Here is a 23065-nt window from a genome sequence, read left to right as displayed (position 1 = left end):
GCTGGGCCAGAGACTTCTCTAGGGTGAGGTTGCCCATGGCTCCTTTAAACCGCAGAGGGGTTGCTTTGGAGGAGTTAGTTTTAAAATTTCCGGCTTTTAAATTGCATCCCGTCAGTTTGAATTATAGTAATGACTCAAGTAGCATCAGTAGGTGGCCGACTCCGGAGATCCCAAAATGAACAAATCAAGGTTCCAGCTCCCAAGGCCTTCTTAACTGGGTGTGTGGACTTGAAGGTCTGTATTTTCACTTACCTCTAAGAGAAATTTAGTATTTTTTTTCCATCAGGAATGCAGGCAGCAAATCCTAGTAGCGTTAGCTATATGTGCACTAATAGAAATCACAGAGAAATTATGTCCTAAATAACGGGGGTTTCTGTCTTAAAATACTATTCATCGCTACTTTGAAATTAAGATCATTTTATCTTGTTACTTAAAAAGTGTTACTAAGAAGCATCTGTCTATCCGTATCACCCCGCCTTCAGGGCGGGGCAGACCATCTCCTGGGTGCTGGGGGTGTTAGCAGCTGCAGCCACTAGGCTGGGTCTCTCTCCAGCAATAGCCCTGGGCCAAAAAGAGCTGAGCTGCCTCGGGCAAAAAAAAAAAAAATCACATCCCCTCCCTTGGGGATGGGCTGCAGCCTTTGAGTGGTGTCTGCAAGGGTCCGGGAGGCCCAGGCCTTGGCCTCAAGGGGAATAACTTGGAAGGGCCATCCCAGCTTCAGTGGCTGAGGTTTCCATTGTGGCTGCCTCGCATTCAACTTCTCCCCTTTGCCCAGACCTTCTGTCACTCTCTCACTGCGGTTTGCGAGAGCATTCCTAGCCCAAATCTTGGGGTCTCAGCTGTTTTAGTCAGCTTCGTTATTATTATTATTTAGGTTTGGTGAGGTCAACAGATCAGGAAACACCTGCCATTGAAAATATAGTTTATTATACTCAGAGACTCCGAGATAGGGAGTACATATCACACCGGGGGTGCCACACGTGTGAGCACTAGAGTCTTTCTTGAGCCAGAGGGAGAGGGGGGAACTGGGGGGCAGAAGCCTTTATTATGGTGTTCATGGGAAGAAATAGGTGAGGTGGGGTAAGCAGATTCAGGACTGGTTAATTTGAATAATCTCAGCGAGTTGGAGCACAGGGCTGGGTGGGACCTGGCCCTGGGCTGATGGGGGCGGGTGTCTGGTGGCTCAGAGTATGGGAGCCCAATGACAGTTGGTCTGCAGGTGTGGACTTAGCTGCTCAAGAAGGGGAGCTGACCAGCCTCTAGCTGGGGCTTCAAAACTGGCTCAAGACAGCATATTAAAAACTGTATTATATCCGTGCATAGTTCCTGGGGAGCCAGATCTTTAGCAATCAAAATCTGTTTTTCTGAAATCTGATGGTAACTATATTTCACTATCGTTGATTTCTTTAATTTCTTGTAGTTTGTTTTATGCACGTAAGAATATTATTCTGAGAAAATACTCATAGACTTCACAGTCCAAAGGGGCATATTGGCACCACAAGGCCAAAAACCCCTGGTAATGGGAGAGACGGGCACACAAATAACCATATTTACGTGTCAGTACGTGTATGCTCCGACTGGTGGAGGAAAAGGGAAGAAGTGACTGTTAAAGGGTGATGTGCCGGAAGTGCTTACGAAGGAAAGTAACAAGGATGCTTTATAGACAATGAGCTACCAAACAGGGCATTAAGGAGAGCTGTAGGTGGGTGGGGAGACTGGGGGGACACTTTCAACCGCAGCGCCCACTGTCCCCAGGCAAAGACTTACTGCTCTTTAGCTGTTTCTTCTAGTTTTCCGTCCATGTTCCAAACAACATGCCGACACAAACACACGGGTCCCATCCCTATGCCAATAGTTACATGGTTTGGGATACGCCACAGTTTCGTATTTACATTATTGTGACTATGGAAATAAATATTTGTTATGACCAAAGGTGATTTTTTTTCCTTGTACTTTTTCAATGGAATTCACTCCTTGCCTCCCTGCCCCGTTGTCTTTTTTGATTTTTAGGTTATCCCTAAGTTTCTTGTCTGCATTGTAAATCTCCTCTCAATGCATTTAAATATATCAACTAATGTGTGTTTCCTTTTTCCTCTTGGAGATAAGGGAAATATCTCACAGATAAGCACCTCACTGCTGCCGCAGCTGCTCAATTCTAAACTGGAAATGACTTCTGCCCCCCCTTCGTCTTCTTGGGATTTTCTTTCTGCCCTTTCTTATCCTTTGCTGGATCTCGGGCTCTTGGATACCATGTATTCTTCTTGGCATTGTTTTGGGAGCACATCGGTTTTTGAGGTCTTGAAAATCAGAAACTGTTTTACCCTTCCAATTGATTGGTAGTTTGGAAATACAATTCTAGGTTTGGAAGCATTTCTCTCAGAACCGTTAAGCGGTTACTTCATTGTCTTTTAGTTTCCATGGTTGAGGTTGAAAAGTCAAATGTCATTTCTTTTCTTTCTGTCAACATTATTTTTAACTTTCTTTCTTCCAGTGGTTGGAAAAGATGTGCCGTGATATAGACCTCTTTGCTTTCCTTGGCTTGGCACTTGATGGGACCATTCATTCTGGAAACCTATAACCTTCACATTGGGGATATTTTTTCGGATGATTAATTTTCTTTTAACTTGCTTCACTCTTACTCTCTCCATCCCTTCTTTGAAGGAACCTCTGTTACTCGTATGTTGGATTCCTAGCTGACACTCTAATTTTCTTATGTTATCCTATCACTTTTTCGTCTTGTTTTATTTTTTATAAGGCTTAAAATTTTGTCCAACCATAAATTCTAGTTTATTTCTGTTCCCATGTTTGAAATTTCCAAGACATGTGTGCACATGTGTGTATATGTGTGTGCTTTTGTGTGTGTATGTACAAGCATGTGTGTGAGTATATATGTGTGTGTATGTGCCTGTGTGTGTACGTCCGCCTCTACAAGGCAGCGCCTGTGGGTTTGCCAATCCATGGTAATGTGATATGAACTCCTGCTGTCAGACCCAAGGGTTTAGCAGAGAGGAAAAACTGAAGCTTGTTGGAAATTACAAACTGAATTTATGACTGGTTGTAGTAAACTAAATCTCCTTTCCAAACCTACAGTTGCTTATGTTTACAAAGTGTTGCTTTTATAGTTCTTAGAGCTCCCACAGTTCTCTGTCTTGTGCCCAATTCTCCCTTTTCCCCATAATTCCCTGATTCCTTTATAATTCTTCATCTCTCCCACAATTCTCTACTCTCCCTGATTCTCTGCCCTCTCATAATCTTCCTCCTTTTCACAATTCCCCAGTTTGTCCACAATTCCCTCTGCAACAATTCTGCCCTTTCCCAGAATTCCCCGTCTTCCATGTCTCCCACAATTTTTTATGATCTCCCACAATTTCCCGTCTCACACAATTCTCTGTTGTTTCCCGGAATTCTCTCTTTATTCCATAACTCCCTGTCTTTCCCACAATTTTTGTGGCAGGTTTTTAAAAAAATTTTTTTAATTGCGATATAATCGACAGATAATGTTATATTAGTTTCAGGTGTACAACATAGTGATTGGATATATGTAAATACTGTGAAATGTTCACCACAATAAGTCTAGCTAACATCCATCACCACACAGTTACAAACTTTTTTTTTCTTCTGATGAGAACTTCTGAGATCTTTCTTAGCAACTTCAAGTATACAAGACAGTATTGTTAACAGTAGTCACCATGCTGTACATTATATCCCCAGCACTTCATTTATTTTATAACTACAAGTTCATCCCTTCTGACCACTTTTGTCTGTTTCATCCCATCCCCACATCCAGTCTCTGGCAACCACCAAGCTGTTCCACCTATGAGTTTTTTATTTGTAGCTTTCACATATAAGTGGGATCATACAGTATTTGTATTTCTCTGTAGGACTTATTTCACTCTGCAAAATGCCCTTAAGGTTTATGCACGTCGTCACAAATTGCAGAATTGGCTTCTTTTATATGGGTGAATAGTATTACAGTGCATGTGTGTATGTGTGTGTCATATTTTTTTTTACCCATTTGTCCATTGATGGATGCCTGGGTTGCTCTCATGTTTTGGCTATTGTAAATAATGCTGCAGTGAACAGAGGAGTGCATGTATCTTTTTGAGTTAGTCGTTTCCTTTGGATAAATACGCATCGGAATTGCTGGATCATAGGGAAGTTCTATTTTGAATTTTCTGAGACACCCCCATAATGTTTTCCATAGTGGCTACGTTAGTTTACATTCAGCAGTTCACAAGGGTCCCCTTTTCTCCACATCCAACATGTTATCTCTGGTTTTTTTGAGAGTAATCTCTCCAATAGATAGATGTGAAGTGAAATCTCACTTGGGTCGATTTGCATTTCCCTGATGATCACTGATGTTCAGCACCTTTTCCGGTATCTGTTGACCATCTGTATGTCTTTAGGAAAATGTCTATTCACTTCTTCTGCCCAGTTTTTCATCGGATTTTTTTTTCTTATTGAGTCGTATGAGTGCTTTATATATTTTGGCTGTTAACGCCTTATCAGATACATGATTCACAAATATTTCTCCCATTTGGTAGGTTGCCTTTGTATTTTGTTGATGTTTTCCTTTGCTGCGCAGAAGCTATTTAGTTTGATGTTCATTGTTACTTGTTTATTTTTACTTTTGTTGCTTTTGCTTATGACGTCAAATCAATACCATTATCTCCAAGACTGACGTTGAGGAGCTTACTGCCTATGTTTTCTCCTAGGAGTTTCATGATTTCAGGTCTTATGTTCATTTTGAGTTAATTTTTGTGTATGATGGTAGAAAGTGGTCCAGTTTCATTCTTTTGCATGTGGCTGTCCAGTATTCCCAGGACCATTTATTGAAAAGACGGTCTTTTCCCTTAGTCTTAGCTCCTTTGTCATGAGTCAATTGACCATGTATGCATGGGTTTATTTCTGGGGTCTCGATGCTGTTCTGTTTTTCTAGATGTCTGTCTTTATGCCGGTACCATACTGTTTTGATTACTGTAGCTTTGTAATGTAGTTTGGAATCAGAAGGTATAATGCCCCCAGCTTTGTTCTTTCTCAAGATCGCTTTGGCTATTCAAGATCTTTTGTGGATCCATACACATTTTAGGAGTGTTTGTTCTATTTCTGTGAAAAATGCCAGTAGAATTTTGGTAGGGATTGCATTTAGTCTGTAGAACGCTTTGGGTAGTATGGACCTTTCAAAAATATTGATTCTTCCAATCCATGAGTATGGAATATCTTTCCATTTATTTGTGTCCTCTTCTATGTCTTTCATTAATATCTTATAGTTTTTAATATACAGGTCTTTCACCATTTTGGTTGAATTTATTCCTAGATATTTTATTCTTCTTGATGCAATTGTAAATGAATTATTTTCTTACTTTCTCTCACTGATAGTTCATTATTAGTGTATGGAAATGAAATTGATTTCCCTACAATTTCCTGTCTCAAGCACAATTCTCTATTCTTTCCCACAATTTTCTGTTCTCTCCCACAATTCCACATCTCTCCAACAATTCTCTTATTCCCAGAATTGCCCTTTTATTCCACATTTCTATTTTTTCTCCACAATGATAATTCTCTGCCACAATTCTCCATCTCTCCTACAATTCTCCTCTCCCTCTCATAATTCCATGTGTCTCCCAAAATTCTCTATCACATCCACAATTCCCTATTGTTTTCCACGATTCCCCATTCTTTCACAGAATTCCCCTTGTTTCCTATAATTCCCCATTCTTTCCAACAATTTTTTTTCCTCAATTTCCTCTTGTCTCCCACAATTCTGTTTTCCCCACAATTCTCCCTTTCCTGCCTCACTTCCTTGTGACTCCCACATTTCCCTGTCACTCCAACAATTCCCTTTTGCCCCACATTCCCTGTTCTTTCCTAAAATTCCCTCTCTCAAGTACAATTCTGTTCTTCCCAACAATTCCCTCTCAAGCACAATTCTTTATTCTCTCCCACAGTTCTCTTATTTCCTGTAATTGTTTCTCTCACAATTCCCTTAATTTCCTACAATTCTTTAGTCTCTTACCCAATACACCATTATCTCTCACAATTCTCTTTTCCCATAATACTCTCTTTTCTCCCACAATTCTTGTTCTCACAATTATCTTTTTTTCTTCTTACAATTCTCTGTTCTCTCCCACAATTCCCCTTATCTCCCACAGTTCTCTGTTCTGTCCCACAATTCCTCTGGCCCCCAGCAATTCTCTGTTCTCTTCCATAATTCTCTGCATTTCCCACCATCCTCTGTTCCCTCCCACAATTCCTTTGGTCTCCCACAATTCCCTGTTCTCTCTCACATTTTCCCTCATTTCCCACCATCCTCTGTTCTCTCCCACAAGTCCTCTGGTCCCCCACAATTCTTTTCCATGATTCCCCTCCTATCCCACCATCCTCTGTTCTCTCCCATAATCCATCTGGTCCCCCACAATTCTCTGTTCTCTCCCAAGGTTCCCCTTGTTTCCCACCATTCTCTGTTCTCTCCCACAATCCATCTGGTCTCCCACATTTCACTCTTTTCTCCCACAGTCCCCCTCATTCCCACCATCCTCTGTTCTCTCCCATAATTCATCTGGTCCCCTCACAATTCTCCATTCTCTCCCACAGTTCCCTTGGCTTCCCACTATCCTCTGTTCTCTCCCACAATTCCCTGTTATCTCCCACAATTCCCCTTGTTTCCCACCATCCCCTGTTCTCTCCCATAGTTCCCCTCATTTCCCACTATCCTCTGTTCCCTCCCACAGTCCTCTGGTCCCCCATAATTCCGTGCTCTCTCCCATGATTCCCTTATTTCCCATCATTCTCTGTGTTCTCCCACAATTCCTCTGGTCCCCCACAATTCCGTGTTCTCTCCCATGATTCCCCTCCTATCCCACCATCCTCTGTTCTCTCCCACAATCCATCTGGTCCCCCACAATTCTCCATTCTCTCCCACAGTTCCCCTGGCTTCCCACCATCCTCTGTTACTTCCCACAATTCCCTGTTCTCTCCCACAATTCCTCTCGTTTCCCATCATCCTGTTATCTCCCACAATTCCTCTTGTTTCCCACCATCCCCTGTTCTCTCCCATAGTTCCCCTCATTTCCCACTATCCTCTGATCCCTCCCACAAGTCCTCTGGTCCCCCATAATTCTGTGCTCTCTCCCATGTTTCCTCTCATTTTCCATCATTCTCTGTTCTCTCCCACAATTCCTCTGGTCCCCCACAATTCCCTGTTCTCTCCAATGTTTCCCCTCCTATCCTACCATTCTCTATTCTCTCCCATAATCCATCTGGTCTCCCACAATTCCCTGTTTTCTCCCATGATTCCCTTCTTATCCCACCATTCTGTGTTCTTTCCCACAAGTCCTCTGGTCCCCCACAATTCCGTGTTCTCTCCCATGATTCCCCTCCTATCCCACCATTCTCTATTCTCTCCCACAATCCATCTGGTCCCCCATAATTCTCCATTCTCTCCCACAGTTCCCCTTGTTTCCCATCAACCTCTGTTCCCTCCCACAAGTCCTCTGGTCCCCCATAATTCTGTGCTCTCTCCCATGTTTCCCCTCATTTCCCATCATTCTCTGTTCTCTCCCACAATTCCCTGTTCTCTCCCATGATTCCCCTCCTATCCCACCATTCTCTATTCTCTCCCATAATACATCTGGTCCCCCACAATTCCCTGTTCTCTCCCACAGTTCCCCTGGCTTCCCACCATCCTCTGTTACTTCCCACAATTCCCTGTTCCCTCCCACAATTCCTCTCATTTCCCATCATCCTCTGCTATCTCCCACAATTCCCCTTGTTTCCCACCATCCCCTGTTCTCTCCCATAGTTCCCCTCATTTCCCACTATCCTCTGTTCCCTCCCACAAGTCCTCTGGTCTCCCACAATTCCTTGTTCTCTCCCATGATTCTCTTCCTATCCCACCATCCTCTGTTCTCTCCCAAAAGTCTTCTGGTCCCCCCCAATTCCTTGTTCTCTCCCATGATTCCTCTCGTATCCCACCATTTTCTATTCTCTCCCACAATCCATCTGGTCCCCCACAATTCTCCATTCTTTCCCACAGTTCCCCTGGCTTCCCACCATCCTCTGTTACTTCCCACAATTCCCTGTTCTCTCCCACAATTCCTCTCGTTTCCCATCATCCTCTGTTATCTCCCACAATTCCCCTTGTTTCCCACCATCCCCTGTTCTCTCCCATAATTCCCCTCATTTCCCACCATTCTCTGTACTCTCCCACAATCTATCTGGTGCTCAACAATTCTCTGTTCTCTCCCATAATTTCCTTTGTTTCCCACCACTTTCTCTTATCTCCCACTGGTCCCCCACAATTCTCTGTTCTCTCCTACAATTCTACTCATTGCCCACCACTGTCTGTTACCTCCCAGAATTCCCTGTTTTCTCCCACAATTCCTCTCGTTTTCCACCATTCTTGTTTCTCTCCCACAGTTCCCCTTGTTTCTCACCATTCCCTCTTCTCTGCCACAATCCCTCTGGTGCCCCAAAATTCTCTGTTCTCTCCCACAATTACTTTTGCATCCCACAATTCCCCATTCTTTCCCACAATTCCCCCTTTTCTATGAAGCCATAGAAGGATTTTATTTTATTATTATTTTTTTAATTTTTATTTATTTTTGAGAGACAGAGAGCTTGCAAGCAGGGGAGGGGCAGAGAGAGAGAGAGAGGAAGACACAGAATCCAAAGCAGGTTCCAGGCTCTGAGCTGTCAGCACAGAGCCCGACCAGGGACTTGAACTCAGGAGCCACTGAGATCATGACCTGAGCTGAAGTTGGAGGCTTAACTGAGCCACCCAGGCTCCCCCATAGAAGGATTTTGAAAAGAAGTTATTTGACCTGACAATAGGAAGAATTTGTATTCTCAACTTTGCTCTTCACCACTGTGCTTATATGCCTGGAGACCTTCACTTGGCTCCTTGCCAACACTGGCAATGAATTGCACAGTCTTTGCTAAGGCCTGAATGAATGAAGCAAGTTCCTAAGACACAGTTCTAAGACACAGCCAGCCCCCACCTCCCCTTATAGCTCAGGGTTCCTTATTCATCAGGGCCCACCTTCTGTACTCAGAGGCACCATGTCTATCTCACGTCTATATCAAGGGTCAGGGCTGCCTCTCACTCATTGAAACAAATGCTACTTTTCTTCAAAGGGATTTGTTGCCAGTCAAATTGGATTGCTAGAGGTTATCATTCTGTTTAGTATTTTCAATACCATTGTCATAGCTTCAGAGGACATACTATTGCCAAGCAGTAAGTTTCAAGCTTTTGTTTTCTTTTTATGAGTCTGGGGTCTTTTAACATAACCTCTAAAAATGAATTAATTATATGTGTGTGTGTGTGTATCTTTGGTTTTCATTGCGTAAGGAGACCATGCAATAAGATAGTATCACAAATATCTATACCTATTAGGATTCAAGAGTTAAAATACGAATTTTGATATCCCCTAAAGCATATTTCTTGGAAAAGTATGTCTGCTGTGGTGGTGATAGAGAATGGTTTATCGCCTTGTCTTTTGTGGCTTTAATTCTTCAATGCCACTTTTTAAAAAAAAAAATTATTTATTTTGAGAGAGAGAGAGAGCGAGAGAGTGTGTGGGCAGAGGAGACGCAGAGAGAGGGAGAGAAACAATCCCACGCAGGCTCTGGTCTGTCAGAGCAGAGCCCGATGCAGGGCTCGATCCCTCGAACCATGAGATCATGACCTGAGCCGAAATCAAGAGCTGGAGGCTTAACCTACTGAGCCAAGGTCCCCCTCTTCAATCCCACTTTTGAGTGAGTCCAAATTACTTAAGAGAGCCTTCTCATCCTTCCTCTACAGCCGCTCCTACCTCACCTTCTTGATCCCCCCCCCATTTTTACTTCTCTGTATTAACTCACACTGCCTCCAACAAGAAATGAAACTACCAAAGAAGCAGGAGTATATATATATATATATACACACATATATAGGTTGGCTAGTCAAGCATTCTCTTCCTAGTAGTGAAACCCAACTAAAGTCAGAAGATTCTTTGGTAAATGTAGAATGATAGCAGAGAAAAACAAAAGCCTTGGTGGATGTCATCATTCATACTTGTGGCTTTAACATCCAACCATACCTGATGATTTACATTTCTTTGTTTGCAACCAGCTCTCGCTTTCCTGAGTTTCAGTTCTGTGTTCCGAATTGCTTCTTGGATTTCACTGCCTAGATAACCATTGTCATCACAACTGCGGTATGTCCGACCCTGAACTCATCTTGCCCTCCTAAACCTGTATATTTCTCAAAATCAGCAGCCATTTCTTTTACTCCCTGTCTACTTGCTTTCTATAGCTTAGTTTTCTCTTTATACAGTAAGATGGTGATTTCAGATAACTAGTATAATCTACTATGTTCCTCCCCTCTAAAAGAAAAATCATGTTGAGAGATCCTTAAGTGTGGTTTATACCTTAAAAAGTTAAAGGCAGGGGCACCTGGGTGGCTCAGTCGGTTAAGTGTCTGACTTCGGCTCAGGTCATGATCTTGTGGTTCATGGGTTCAAGTCCTGCATCAGGCTCTATGCTGACAGCTCGGAGCCTGGAGCCTGCTTTGGATTCTGTGTCTCCCTCTCTCTCTGCCTCCCCCCCACCCCCGTTCATGCTCTGTCTCTGTCTCTCTCTCTGTCTCTCTCTCTCTCTGTGTCTCAAAAATAAAGAAACATTAAAAAAAAAAAGAAATCAACTCTTTTTCTAAAATATAAGTGTATTAGTCTGTTTGGGCTGCCATATAACAGGAAAACATAGACTGTGTAGATTAAACTACAGAAATTTATTTTCTCATAGTTCTGGAGGCTGGAAGTCCAGTGACTATCAGCCTGCCTTCAGGGCTGTCTTCCTGGCCTTATAGATGGCCACTGTCTCGCTGTGTCCTCACTTCTCCTCTCTGCACGTGCAGAGAGGGAGCTCTCTCCTATGTCTTCCTGTAAGGACGCCAGTCCTATCAGAGCAGGAGCTCACCTTTATGACCTCATTTAACTGTCTTTGTTTATTTTTTCACTAAAATTGGTATATAGCATTATAGCAGTTTCAGATGTACAACACAATAATTCAGTATTTGTATACACTACCAAGTGATCGCCACAATAAGGCTAGTCACCATCCATCATCATCCTGAACCCGCCTTCCCCTCTGATAACCACCAGTCTGTTCTCTGGATCCATGGCTTTTGTTTTGTTTGTTTGCTTGTTTTTCAGATTTCACGTGTAAGTGAAATCATACGGTATTTGTCTAATTCCATATGATTTCATTTAACTACGGTTACCTTCCTAAAGATTACTGTCCCTGAAGTGATATTTGGGGTTAGGGCTTGAACGTGAGGATTTTGAGTGGGACACAATTCAGTCCATCACAAGGAGGTGGACGTATTTTCTGTTTGTCATTTTTCTTGTGTTTTCGCTTGTGGGAAGTTTTGCTTTGAGTAATTTTTGTGCACCTTCATTTTCAGTCTTTTATGGTTTCTGGGTATTGGAGCATAGTTCAAAGTACTCTTTTAAGCCTTAAATAAATCCTTTCATATTTTTTTTCTCAAATTTTTAAAAGTTTTCACTTTTTATTTTCAAACATCAATATATTTGAAATTTATCCCGGTGCAAGGAATAAGTTACAGTTCCAATCCCTCTATATTTTTCAGACATTTACTCAATTGTCCCGGGATGATTTATCCAATAAACTATGCCCCCAGATACCCCTTCACATATACTAGATTTGAGATGTCTCCTCATTATTATGATGCTAAATCCCCGTGAGTTCTTGGACCAATTTTTGGACTTTACCCTGAGCCATTGTTGCATCGGTGAACATTAGTTGAAGTGTTGGGACCATCTGGCAAATCAGTAGCCTCTCATTTCACTTCTTTTTCAGGTTTTTTCTTGATACTTTTGTTTGTTTATATTTCTCAATGAAATTTGTAGTTGGCTGGTCAAGTTTTTTTTTTAAACCTGGATGGTAATTTCGTGAGGATTATGTTAAAGTTATATATTAATTTAAGAAGACTAGAACTCTTGAGAAAAAAGAGTTCTCCTATACATGAAGATGCAGCACCTTCCCAAATGTTGAGTTCTTTTGTGTTCCTCAGTATCATTTTAAAGTGTTTTTTCAAATCTTAGATATTATTTTGCTGAGATTATTTCTTGGTATTTAAACTAGTTGTTGCAACGGAAGGGAAATCTTTTCTCTCCTTAGGTCTTCAGACTTAGAGTTGGTATATTTAGGCAAGCTTTTGGCTGCGCTCACCTCATGTTCTGCGGTGTTTTGAATTCTCTTATTGCCTTTCGTCTTATTTTTTGTTGATCTTGGATCTTCTGGGAATTCTTTCATAGCATCTCCACTAATAATAATTTTACTTCCTCATTTCCAATCCTCAGGCCTGTCATTTCTCCGTCCTCTTAGTTGCATGGGCTTGGGATTTCCAGCAAAATATTAAATAATAGAAGTGGTAGTGGACACTTCAAAATTTTATGGGAACGCTTCTAGCATTACTTATCCATTAAACATCGTGTTAACTTTTAGATTGGCATAAATAGAGTTTTCCTAAATCATGTTCGCAAAGAATGCGTATGTCTCCGTTTTACTATGAGATGTAACAAAATCAACAAATGCTTTGGTGAATGGACTTCCACAGGAGAGGATAAAGGGGTTGTTTCCGATCTAAGTTGATGTGAACTGAGCCGGCACAGCCAGAAAGAGGAGCCCAGAGGCAGAGGTGACCACGGGAACATGAGTCCCTGGGAAGTATCATGTAACTTAGGGAAACTTGATCTTCTGTGGATCTGGAGATTCAAGTGAATCAGATCTTGAGCTCCAGGGGATAGGGAGGCCAGGCCTAGCTGCCAATGGCTTAAACTTTGCTTAAGGGTGAATTTATTAAATACCTATTATATAAAACGTGGTGAGTTGATAATAAAACATTCTGTGGTCTTAAAATCATATGTTTGGACCAACGCTTCTCATACTTGAGTGTGCATACACATCCCTCCGGGATCATGTGAAAATGTGGATTCTGATTCAGTAAGTCTAGGTGGAGCGTGAGAATCTGTTTCTAGTCCTCACAAGTGCCCAGGTGATGCCAGTGCCCCTACCTTTATTTACATAATTTCACTAATAATAATATGCTCGATTGATTTTTTTTTTAAATTCCTCGATTATTGCACAAAGCGGCCGCATCGTTTAATTCATTGCTTTTTGTGGTATTGCAGCGCTGAGCACTGAACCACCCGAAGTGAGAAGGGAGCGTGTGCACTGATGTGGTTTGAGGCCCACCTATAAGAGCTCCCCTGTGCGAACACGCTTGTCCCCAGGTGAGCCTTTCTGCAGTGCCGCAGTGAGGAGTGGCTGCTAACGGGGAAATGTGGCAGTCCTCGTGAGCGCCGTGCAATACATATTTTGTTGTGTCAGGTGAAATAGAATAGACTGCGTCTTATACCAGTGGTTAATTATTTTATTTTCACGGTGAACGGCTCAGTCTGCCCCCAAACTATAAGAAAACACTGGAAACCATCACTTTCATTTTTTTTAATGTTTATTTATTTTTGAGACAGAGAGAGACAGAGCATGAGTGGAGGAGGGGTAGAGAGAGAGGGAGACACAGAATCTGAAACAGGCTCCAGCTCTGGGCTGTCAGCACAGAGCCCGACGCGGGGCCCGAACTCACGGACTGTGAGATCATGACCTGAGCCGAAGTCGGACACCCAACCGACTGAGCCACCCAGGTGCCCCATAGAAACCATCACTTTAAACCTTTAGCTCCAATAGATTAATTTGTTTTATGAAAGTTTTGTCCCTGAAAAGAAACCTTAGCAGCATGCTTAGGTGATTTGCAAAGCAGGACCAGTGAGTATTGCATTGTTGGGTAGTGTTTATTAGAGGCAACGTTGGGCTGTTGTAAAATAATTCTTTTCTCTACCTTTCCTTTCTTTCTTTCTTATCGGCTCTTTCCCCTCTCTCTCCCTTCCTCCTGTTCTTCTTTCTTCCTTCAAGCCTTCTCTCCCCACCATTCCCCTTTCCCTTGCTTTTAGCAAATTATTGAGCACCTACTATGTGTAAGACATGCTAAACACACACAAAAAGATGTGCTTTGGCACTAATAATGAGGCCCCCAGGCCACTGGGATCTAAAAGAGATTTGAGGGGCACCCGGGTGGCTCAGTCGGTTAAGCACCCTACTTTTGATTTCAGCTCAGGTCATGATCTCACCGTCCTTGGGTTTGAGCCCCTTATCAGGCTCTGTGCTGATGGTGCAGAGCCTGCTTGAGATTTTGTCTTCCTCTCTCTCTGCCCCTTCCCCCATGTACACATGTGCGCATGCGTGCCCCCCCCTCCACCCCCAGAGGTAAATAAATAAACTTAAAAAATAAGAGAAATTTATTTTTAAAAATAAATAAATAAAAGAGATTTGTTGAAGTTTATCCTTCAAAGGCAGGGGTAGAAGGGTGGCCATTGGAGGAGAACGTTCCGGCCGGAAAGGAAACAAGATGTGAGTAAAAGAAAGACAGGCACTTCCGCTCAGGATTTAGGAGTGGCAGGAATGCTTGGTGTGTAGGAGCTTAGCACCAGGTTAGTATTATTTACAGGACCATGAGCCTGGCCTCTAATCTAAAAGGAGCACGGGAGCGAGGCATAGCAGGTGGTGAACCAAAATAATTCACCGTGATGTGACAACTGTGTTGAAATACAAACTTCATTAGGGGTAGGGAGGCAAGAATCTTCCCTTTTCTGAGTTGAAGGTAGGCCTCTTCAGTCCATATTTGCTTTCCTCAATTCTAGCTCCTCCTTTTCTAGGAAACACGGCGAAATACTTTATGCCAGCCATAAAAAGCACTGACTGTATTTAACGCAAATTTGTGAGCTTATTATGCTATGAAAGTGTTCCTTGGCTGTTTCACATGTAATGCGTGTTCACGCCCTCAAAACAGTTCGTATGTTTGGGATCCCAGATAGCCCACCTTTTGTTTTTCAGAGAAAACATTCAGTGGCTGTGGCGGGATGCGTTCTCGTGTCTACTCTATGCAGCCTAGGCTGGGAATGGACCCTCAGACTAGAGAACAGATTGAAACACCTGGAAACTCTCTTTTGCTTCCAGAACCAAGAAAGCGGGTGTTGTATCTTAACCATCTTTTCTCCTTGGAACCTCACCCGGTGTCTGCCACATGCCTAACGTAGCAATGGACGGATGCGGGTGATCAGGAAGGAGAAACAAAGCCCACAGCACACTACCAAGTGGCTGCAAAATTATCCCTGTTCTGAAGACACATTCTTTCTCTTTTGTTTACCATAGGATACCTTTCTTAACCTAAAGCGGATAGGTGGATAGGTGGGAGGATGGGCGGATGGGTGGTTGGGCGAACCAACCAGGGGGGTGGGGGTGGGATGGGGGGGATGGTAGGTGGGTGGTTGGGCGGGTGATGAATTAAGGCGCGTACATCAGTCCCTACTGACCAGTGAGACGATTTAATGTCCTTAAACTCTGATGACTTAGGGCAACTCTGTCAGCTATTTTTGAGTTTCCATCGTGTTGAAGTTTGAAATCACTACAACTTTTATGCTTTTGATGCTGTCTCTTTGTGTATGATCTGCTGAAAAGTTTTGCCAACCCAGCAGTGATGTTTCTATGTACTTTATGCCGGTTTAATGTTGGCTTTTGCAAAGTTGTCCACGCGTGGTTTATAAACCTTCATTTTTGTTGGCATTGAATGTTTTCTCATCACCTTGGACAATGTTAGAAGACATTTTATGGTGGAAGAGTTTACAAAGGGATAATACAAGTTAAAAAATTATAGTTATTAATAGTGGTTTATTGTTTACATTATTTTTTAGTGTTTTATTTATTTGAGAGCGAGAGAAAACAAGAGGGGGAGAAACAGAGAGAAAGGGAGACACAGAATCCAAAGCAGGCTCCAGGCTCTGAGCTGTCAGCACAGATCCCCATGCGGGGCTCAAACCCACGAATCATGAGATCATGACCTGAGCCAAAGTTGGATGCTTAACCAACTGAGCCATCCAGGCCCCCCAGTAGTGGTTTAATTGGACCAGACAAATGGAACCCCAGGTCTGGATCCTCTAAATTAAAAAAAAAACATATTTGAGGTAATCACTTTCATATTAGACTTTGCAGGAATTTTTTACAAGGGGCCCCCCAATTGGTGAGATCCGTCCAATTGGATGCTTCTTGTCAGTTGCATGAATCTGTGACCCTGTGACCCAGCAGCTCTTAGTTTGACATTACTAACAGGCCTCCACACAAACTTTTCATAATCTTCGGTGTCAGAATTTAAAAAAAAAATTTTTTTTTTTTTTAATAGTTTCGGAGGGAAGAATCCTAAACCTTCTGGCTTAAGAAAATCCTAGACAAAAAGAAATGGCCACTTGGGGGCGATGGAGGTTCAGAAACCGCCCGGCTATTCCCTGGGGCAACCGAGCACTTTAGCTGGTTTATTTATTCAAAGTTGGAATTTGGACGTGAGAACCACGGAGCTCAGAGAAATTCCTGGATGAGGAACGCAGTCCTGGGAAAAACCTACCAAAGATGGAATTAGCACCTTGGCGGACCGCCTTTAACACAAAGAGCTTTCCTTCCTTGTGGGTCTTAGGAATGGACTTGGGTTCCCATCAGTCTGAAACAGAGGAAGCCAAGTTAAACTGCAAAGAACTGAGCCAGCGAAGAAGCATGCTTGTTTATCATTACCTGCAAACACACGGAAACGCACAGTGCCCTTGGCCTTAAGGCATCGCCCGCCATCTGGCTCCGAGTTTTGGCTGGTGCGGGCAGGCCTCAGTCGGGACCTTTCCTCTGGGGAGGGGGAAGGTTGTGGAGTTTATCTCAGGAAACTCTGAGTCATAGCTTACACTTCAGGTGACACTTGAGGAATCTAGTGAGGCAGAGTTTAGACAGGTCCCGAGGGGTATCTTTTGGAAGACAAAGGAGGAAAACAATGTGTCTTCACCAAAGTGGTAATTTTTGCAGCCACTTGGTAGTGTATGTGGGGCTTTATTTCTCCTTCCTGATTATGTCAGCTGTGCTTGGGACCACTGGTAGGTTTGGGGTCCATCCGTGGCCCCAGACTGTGGCTAGCTCAGTCTGTCCAGCATCGTCAATGTGGTGGGCCCAGCCACTAATCCTACTTGGTTTTCTACCCCCCCCCCCCCCGCCCCTCAATCGATCCCATCAGTGTCCCAGCATAAGGCTTTTGTCTTGCGTTTACTCCAAGACGGGTCAAAGGACCTGGAGTTGTAGAACTCAGGAATGCATAACAGCATACACACATCCAAGAAATGACGTGGCATCCCATGTCCTAGAGGCTGTCCATTTCTTTTTTTTTAGTTTCATTTTATTTTTAAATTTATATCCAAGTTAGTTAGCATATAGTGCAACAATGATTTCAGGAGTAGGTTCCTTAATGCCCCTTCCCCATTTAGCCCATCCCCCCTCCCACAACCTCTCCAGTAACCCTCTGTTTGTTCTCCATATTGAAGAGTTTCTTATGTCTTGTCCCCCTCCTGTTTTTATATTATTTTTGCTTCCCTTCCCTTGTGTTCATCTGTTCTGTCTTAAAGTCCTCATATGAGTGAAGTCATATGATATTTGTCTTTCTCTGACTAATTTCGCTTAGCACAATACCCTCTAGTTCCATCCACATAGTTGCAAATGGCAAGATTTCATTCTTTTTGATTGCCGAGTAATACTCTGTTGTATATATACCACATCTTCTTTATCCATTCATCCATCGATGGACATTTGGGCTCTATCCATACTTTGGCTATTGTTGATAGTGCTTCTGTAAACTTTGGGGTGCATGTGCTCCTTCGAAATGAGGCTGTCCCTTTTTTTTTTTTTAATTTTTTTTTTTAGCATTTATTTATTTTTTGAGAGGCAGAGAGAGACTGTATGAGCGGGGAAAGGACAGAGAGAGAGGGAGACACAGAATCTGAAGCAGGCTTCAGGCTCTGAGCTGTCAGCACAGAGCCTGACGCGGGGCTCGAACCCATGAACTGTGAGATCATAACCTGAGCCGAAGTCAGACACTTAACTGACTGAGCCACCCAGGTGCCCCGAGGCTGTCCATTTCTAAGTCCCTCCAACCTGGCAGAGGGATGGCCGAGGAGTTCTAAGATTGCAGCTAGGAGGAGGACCCGTGGATCCCAATACCCAGTCCCCTGTGCCCTCTGGGAGTTGCCGATACATGTTTCTGAGGACACTCAGAGAATCTGGAAATATGTCAGTGAGGACATTTTGGGTTTTGAGTGAGAAGTCCAACTTGGATTAGTTAAGCAGAAAAAGGAATTTATTGGTTCACATCCCTAGGAAGTCCAGGGGTGGGTAAGACCTCAAGAGGGGCTCAATCTGGGGGCTCTGCCTCCCTCTCTCAGCACAGTGTTCCTTTGTTTGATGGCCTCTCTCTCAACTTCTTTAACATTCTGGGGAATTAGCTCCTATCGGTCACATACTTTCCCTTGGACCAGCCGCTGTGTCTCAGGCTGGAATGGGGCAATGTGATTTGCTGGGGCCTGGAGCGTTGTAACTCACAGCCCACCTAGGACCACACGAAGGGGGAAAGAGGGCGCTCCCCCAACGAAACGATGCTGGACATGCTAAGGCAGCAGGAATCTGCATGCAGATCCTTTGTATGGACAGAAAGATCAAGAAGCCAAGCCCTACTAAGAGATCCATTAGCCAATAGTAATATTAATCACAATTGCAGTTTTGCTTCCTTAAATTCCACCACAGGCCTAATGAAAAGGCTCTGGATTCTTGTGCAAATCATTTGAGGAATGTCTCTACTAATTCAAAGAGGATCTAAGAACTGTATTCTATTGACAAATGTCTCTATAAACAGGAACCCGAGTTGTAATAAATACAATAAGGAAAACACCCTGCTTTCAATACCGGATGCTGAAAAGGGAACACACTGTCTAACAATGCAAAGGACAGGCCATTGCATTTAGGACTAACAGTCCCGAAATTATTCCTGGAAACCCCGCAAGGTCTACATAATTATTTGCAAGGCTCCCTTAATGCAAGTGATCTGCTTTCTATGTAAATGCTAATCATATAAAACACATGCCCTGAAACACAACAAACTGAAACGAAATAGAATTTCAAGAAACTGAGGACCTAAAATAGCTATAAACAAAAACTAGTAAGGTGTGACCGGAGACAGTGGGACGTTCAGGCCTGAGTGACAACAGTCTGTGACATGGAGAAGGAAGCTAATTGTGTGACGGGATGATTTCCCGATTTTTTAAAGTTTATTTAGTTTGAGACAGAAGGGAGAGAGAGAGAGAGAGAGCGAGTGGGGAGGGGCAGAGAGAGAGGGAGACAGAGAATCCCAAGTAGGCTCCAGGCCTTCAGCAAGGAGCCTGATGTGGGGCTTGATCCCACGACCACGAGATCATGACTTGAGCTGAAATCAAGAGTCAGACGTTTAACCCACTGAGCCACCCAGGTGCCCTGATTTACCAATTTAAAGGTGGCTTTTATATCTAAAATAAAGGTGCCACAGGCCTGGCAGCCACCCCCCCCACACACACACACACAATTCTGAGGTCTAGAAGAAAACCCAAGTGGTGGGGTGGCCTGGAAAGGGCACCTTTCCGAATGTTCAAGTTCTCCTCCGGGCTTGCTGGCCGTGAAGGTGACCGTCACTTCTCGTCTTAGAGCCTCCACTGCCTCATCGGCGAAGTGGCAAGAATACTGACCTAGGGAGTTGCTTTGCAGATGAAACAATCTCGTACGGGCCTAGCCCAGGAGTAAGCACACTTCCGTGAAGGGTGAAGAGTAAATATCTGGGACTTTGTGTGCCAGTCTCTGTGACAGCTACTCAGCTCTGCCTCCTAGCGGAAGCCACCTGGGCAATGTGGCCAGGGTGGGTGTGGCTGTGCACCAGTAAAAGTTTGTTCACAAAATAAAGGTGGCTTTCGACTGAGACCTTCGGGCCGCAGTTTGCTGACCTCTGGTCCACTAATTGTTCCTCCCTCCTGGTCCTGTTCATCCTCTTGCCCCTGGTCAGAGAACATCCTTCTGTGGACTCCGTTGTGCCCCCACCAAATTCATAAGTTGAAGCCTTAACCTCAGATGTGACTCTTCTTGGAGATGGGGCCTTTGAGGAGGTCATTACAGTTAAATGAAGCCCTAAGAGTGGGGCGTTAATCTGATGGGCTGATGTCATTATCAGAGGAAGAGACACCAGAGCTCGCTCTCTCCACTATATGAGGACACAGCGCGGCAGCAACGCTGATGGCACCTTGACCTCAGACTCCCAGCCTTCAGAACTGTGGGAAAAGAAGTATCTGTTGTTTAAGCCACCCCACGTGTGGTGTTTTGTTATGGCGGCCCCAGTAGACTAATACAGTGACCCATTAATTAACTTATCAATGCTGTGGCTGCCTTACATTTCCTTCTTCTCTTTCCCCCTCCTTCCTCCTTTCTTCCTCCTCCTTTCCTCCCCTCCCTCCTTCCTTTCCGTAAGTGTTTATGTCTCTCAAATGGAGCTAGAAACATCTGCCCTGCTTATCTAATAAAATTTGCGTGAGGCTTAAATTAAATAGAAAACATAAGGTACGATATAGCACAAGCTATCACTAAGGTATTTCCGTTTAAGGTCTATCACCTGTAGTTGCAAATGCAAACTACTACGTGGGACAGCAAATCTGGTCCCAAATGCCCTTCCCTCCTGCCCCCCACACGAGGTGACTTGGGTGATGGAGTGGTGTCTGTGTTTATCTGCTTGGGCACTCTCCTTTTTTGAGCAGTAGGGGAGTTATAAGGAAGCTAGGAGGAGAAAACATGTATGAAAGGATTCTGGTTCTAGTCCAGACAGAGTGTTTTCCCTCCATTCTTTGACGGTCAGTGGTATCGCGTCCTTCATTCAGTAAATACAGATACAGTTTCTACTCTATGTCAGGTGCTGTGCTGGGTACGGTGGATACAGAAAGGAGAAATCAGATAAAGGCTTGGGCCGCGTGTGTGCGCGCATGTGCGTGTACGCACGCCGGCAGAAGGGGAGAGGAGGTTGGGCTCAGAACAGAGAACCATTGAATGAAGAAAATAATTACAGACTCGGAACAACTTCAAAAAAGAAAACCAACTGGGCCACACGGCAGAAGTTACAGGCATGGGTGTGCTGGAGACAAAATCCGCAGTGGCCATGGCCTCTTTACCTCCCCTTTCATCATCTTCCCTCCCCTCAAGCCCAATCCCCAAGGCTTTCCAGCTCCTAGTTTCTCCTGCAAATGTTGAATCAAGATGGTGGTCTTCTTGTTGGGATCATTCCTCATATACGGTTCGCAGTAATCGTCACAGCTCTTATTAACATGTGCTTCTGGCCTGGGCACTACTCTGCTCGGCATTTTTTGGTAATAAACTTTCAGTTTTAGAATAGTTTCATATTTACAGGAACGTTGCAGTGACATACAGAGTTCCCTTACACCCCACACTCAGCTTGTCCTGTATTAACATCTTACCTCAGTATGGTACATTTGTCACAAGCAATAAACCAACTTTGATACATTGATATTAACTAAGATCCATTCTTTACTTGCATTTCATTAGTTTTTACCTTAATGTTCTTTTTCTGTTCCAGGATCGCTTCCAGGATGCCACATTACTGGCTGTGACGGTTTCTCAGACTTTCCTTAGTTTTGATGACCTTGACAGTTTTGAGGAGCACTGGTCAGGTATGTTGTAGAACACTCCCGAACTGGGATTTGTCCGATGCAATGCATTATTTCTTATTCTTACGGCTAATCTTCAGTGTTAATAGAAATTATCGATTTCATTATTACAGATGAAAGCACTGAGGCCCAGAGAGGTTAAGGAACTTCCCTAAAGTCGCACAGCTAGCAAATGACAGAAACAATGATTCAAACTCAAGATTGACATGAATTACGCCACGCATTTACTCTGCCCTCCCCCTGCCTCAGCCCCGATCTGCTGAATTCCTGACAACAAAAGAGTTCCCTTCAAGGCTGTCAGGGTGATTTCTTTTGCAGTTGTTCCCCTCACATAGTTTTAAACAATTTATTAATGTGTTTAATTAAATTAGAGCAATTTCCCCTATCAGTTATTTGCGGAACTGATTATTCGTGTAGTTTCAGTGGCTGTCTTCTTGGGGTAGTTGGTTAATTCAGAAAGAACATGGCCAACCAGTCTTCAAGAACCTGTGTTTCCAGTGGCTCAAACTGTGCTCACCTGGGGTCCACAAGTATCACCTGGGCTGCTTGTTAAACAGGCACTTCCCTGGGGTAGGTTGATCGACTGTCCCAGTTTGCCCAGAACTGACCAGCTCCCAGGATGCGGGACCTTCTGTGCTAAAACCGAAACCGGGACTGTTCCAGGCAAACCAGGGCGGTCGGTCACCCTAGCACCGATCTCTCGTGAATTGCCAGGGCCCAGCAATCTGCTTTTAAACAAACTACCCGGGAGAGGGCCCTAAACATACAGAAGCCGGAGAGCCGCTACATCAGATACGGGAGAGAATTCCTGGAAGAACTGGTGGCGGGTTTCTAGAGACACTGAGAAAACACTGATTTTCATCCGGGTATGTTTGATTCTGCGTGAAGTTGAGAGAAAAAAACAATCACCCAGCCTTCAGCCCAGATGACATCAGTGGGGATCGTTGTTCACTCTTTGGGTAAGAACTGAGCATTGCTTTCCCAACTCGACAGTTTTGTTGAGGGATGATGGGAGCTCCCAAAAGATATCAGGTCCCTCCGAGGCCATTATTTACCACGTGGACTTTAAGATCACATGACAGTTAACGCAGTGTATCTGAAGTTTTATCTTTTTAACGTCTCATTACCAAAATGATCAATTACACGTTTTACACACATTCGTTTTCATTCCAACTGAGCTCAGCTGCTCAGTTTTTATCAGAAATACTTGATCCGTATTTAGATTGACGCGACCGAGTTGTTCCGAATGTATTTAACCTAAGAGTAGTCCAACAGCTGAATCGGGTCTTATTTTCTCAATTTTCGTTTTAATTGTAACCAAAACGAGGAACGCAGTTTGTCAGGCTCACTAATCACATCCCAGTTACCGAATAGACACGGGTGGCTGGCAGCGTTGGAGATGG

The 23065-nt window shown here is 43.7% G+C and overlaps 1 long non-coding RNA gene across 1 annotated transcript; it reads left to right on the top strand.

Moving 5' to 3' along the window:
* Positions 1–69: 69 nt before the first annotated feature.
* On the top strand, positions 70–21656 carry LOC122235476. The gene is made up of 3 exons (XR_006213557.1): positions 70–234; positions 13194–13295; positions 21572–21656. It is a non-coding gene; the product is annotated as an uncharacterized LOC122235476 (long non-coding RNA).
* The last annotated feature ends 1409 nt before the right edge of the window (positions 21657–23065 follow it).

The sequence above is a fragment of the Panthera tigris genome, chromosome X, assembly GCF_018350195.1.
Source record: "Panthera tigris isolate Pti1 chromosome X, P.tigris_Pti1_mat1.1, whole genome shotgun sequence".
NCBI classification, from domain to species: domain Eukaryota; kingdom Metazoa; phylum Chordata; class Mammalia; order Carnivora; family Felidae; genus Panthera; species Panthera tigris.
The sequence above is the reverse complement of the archived record's forward strand: the minus strand, read 5'-3'. Positions and strand labels throughout refer to the sequence as shown.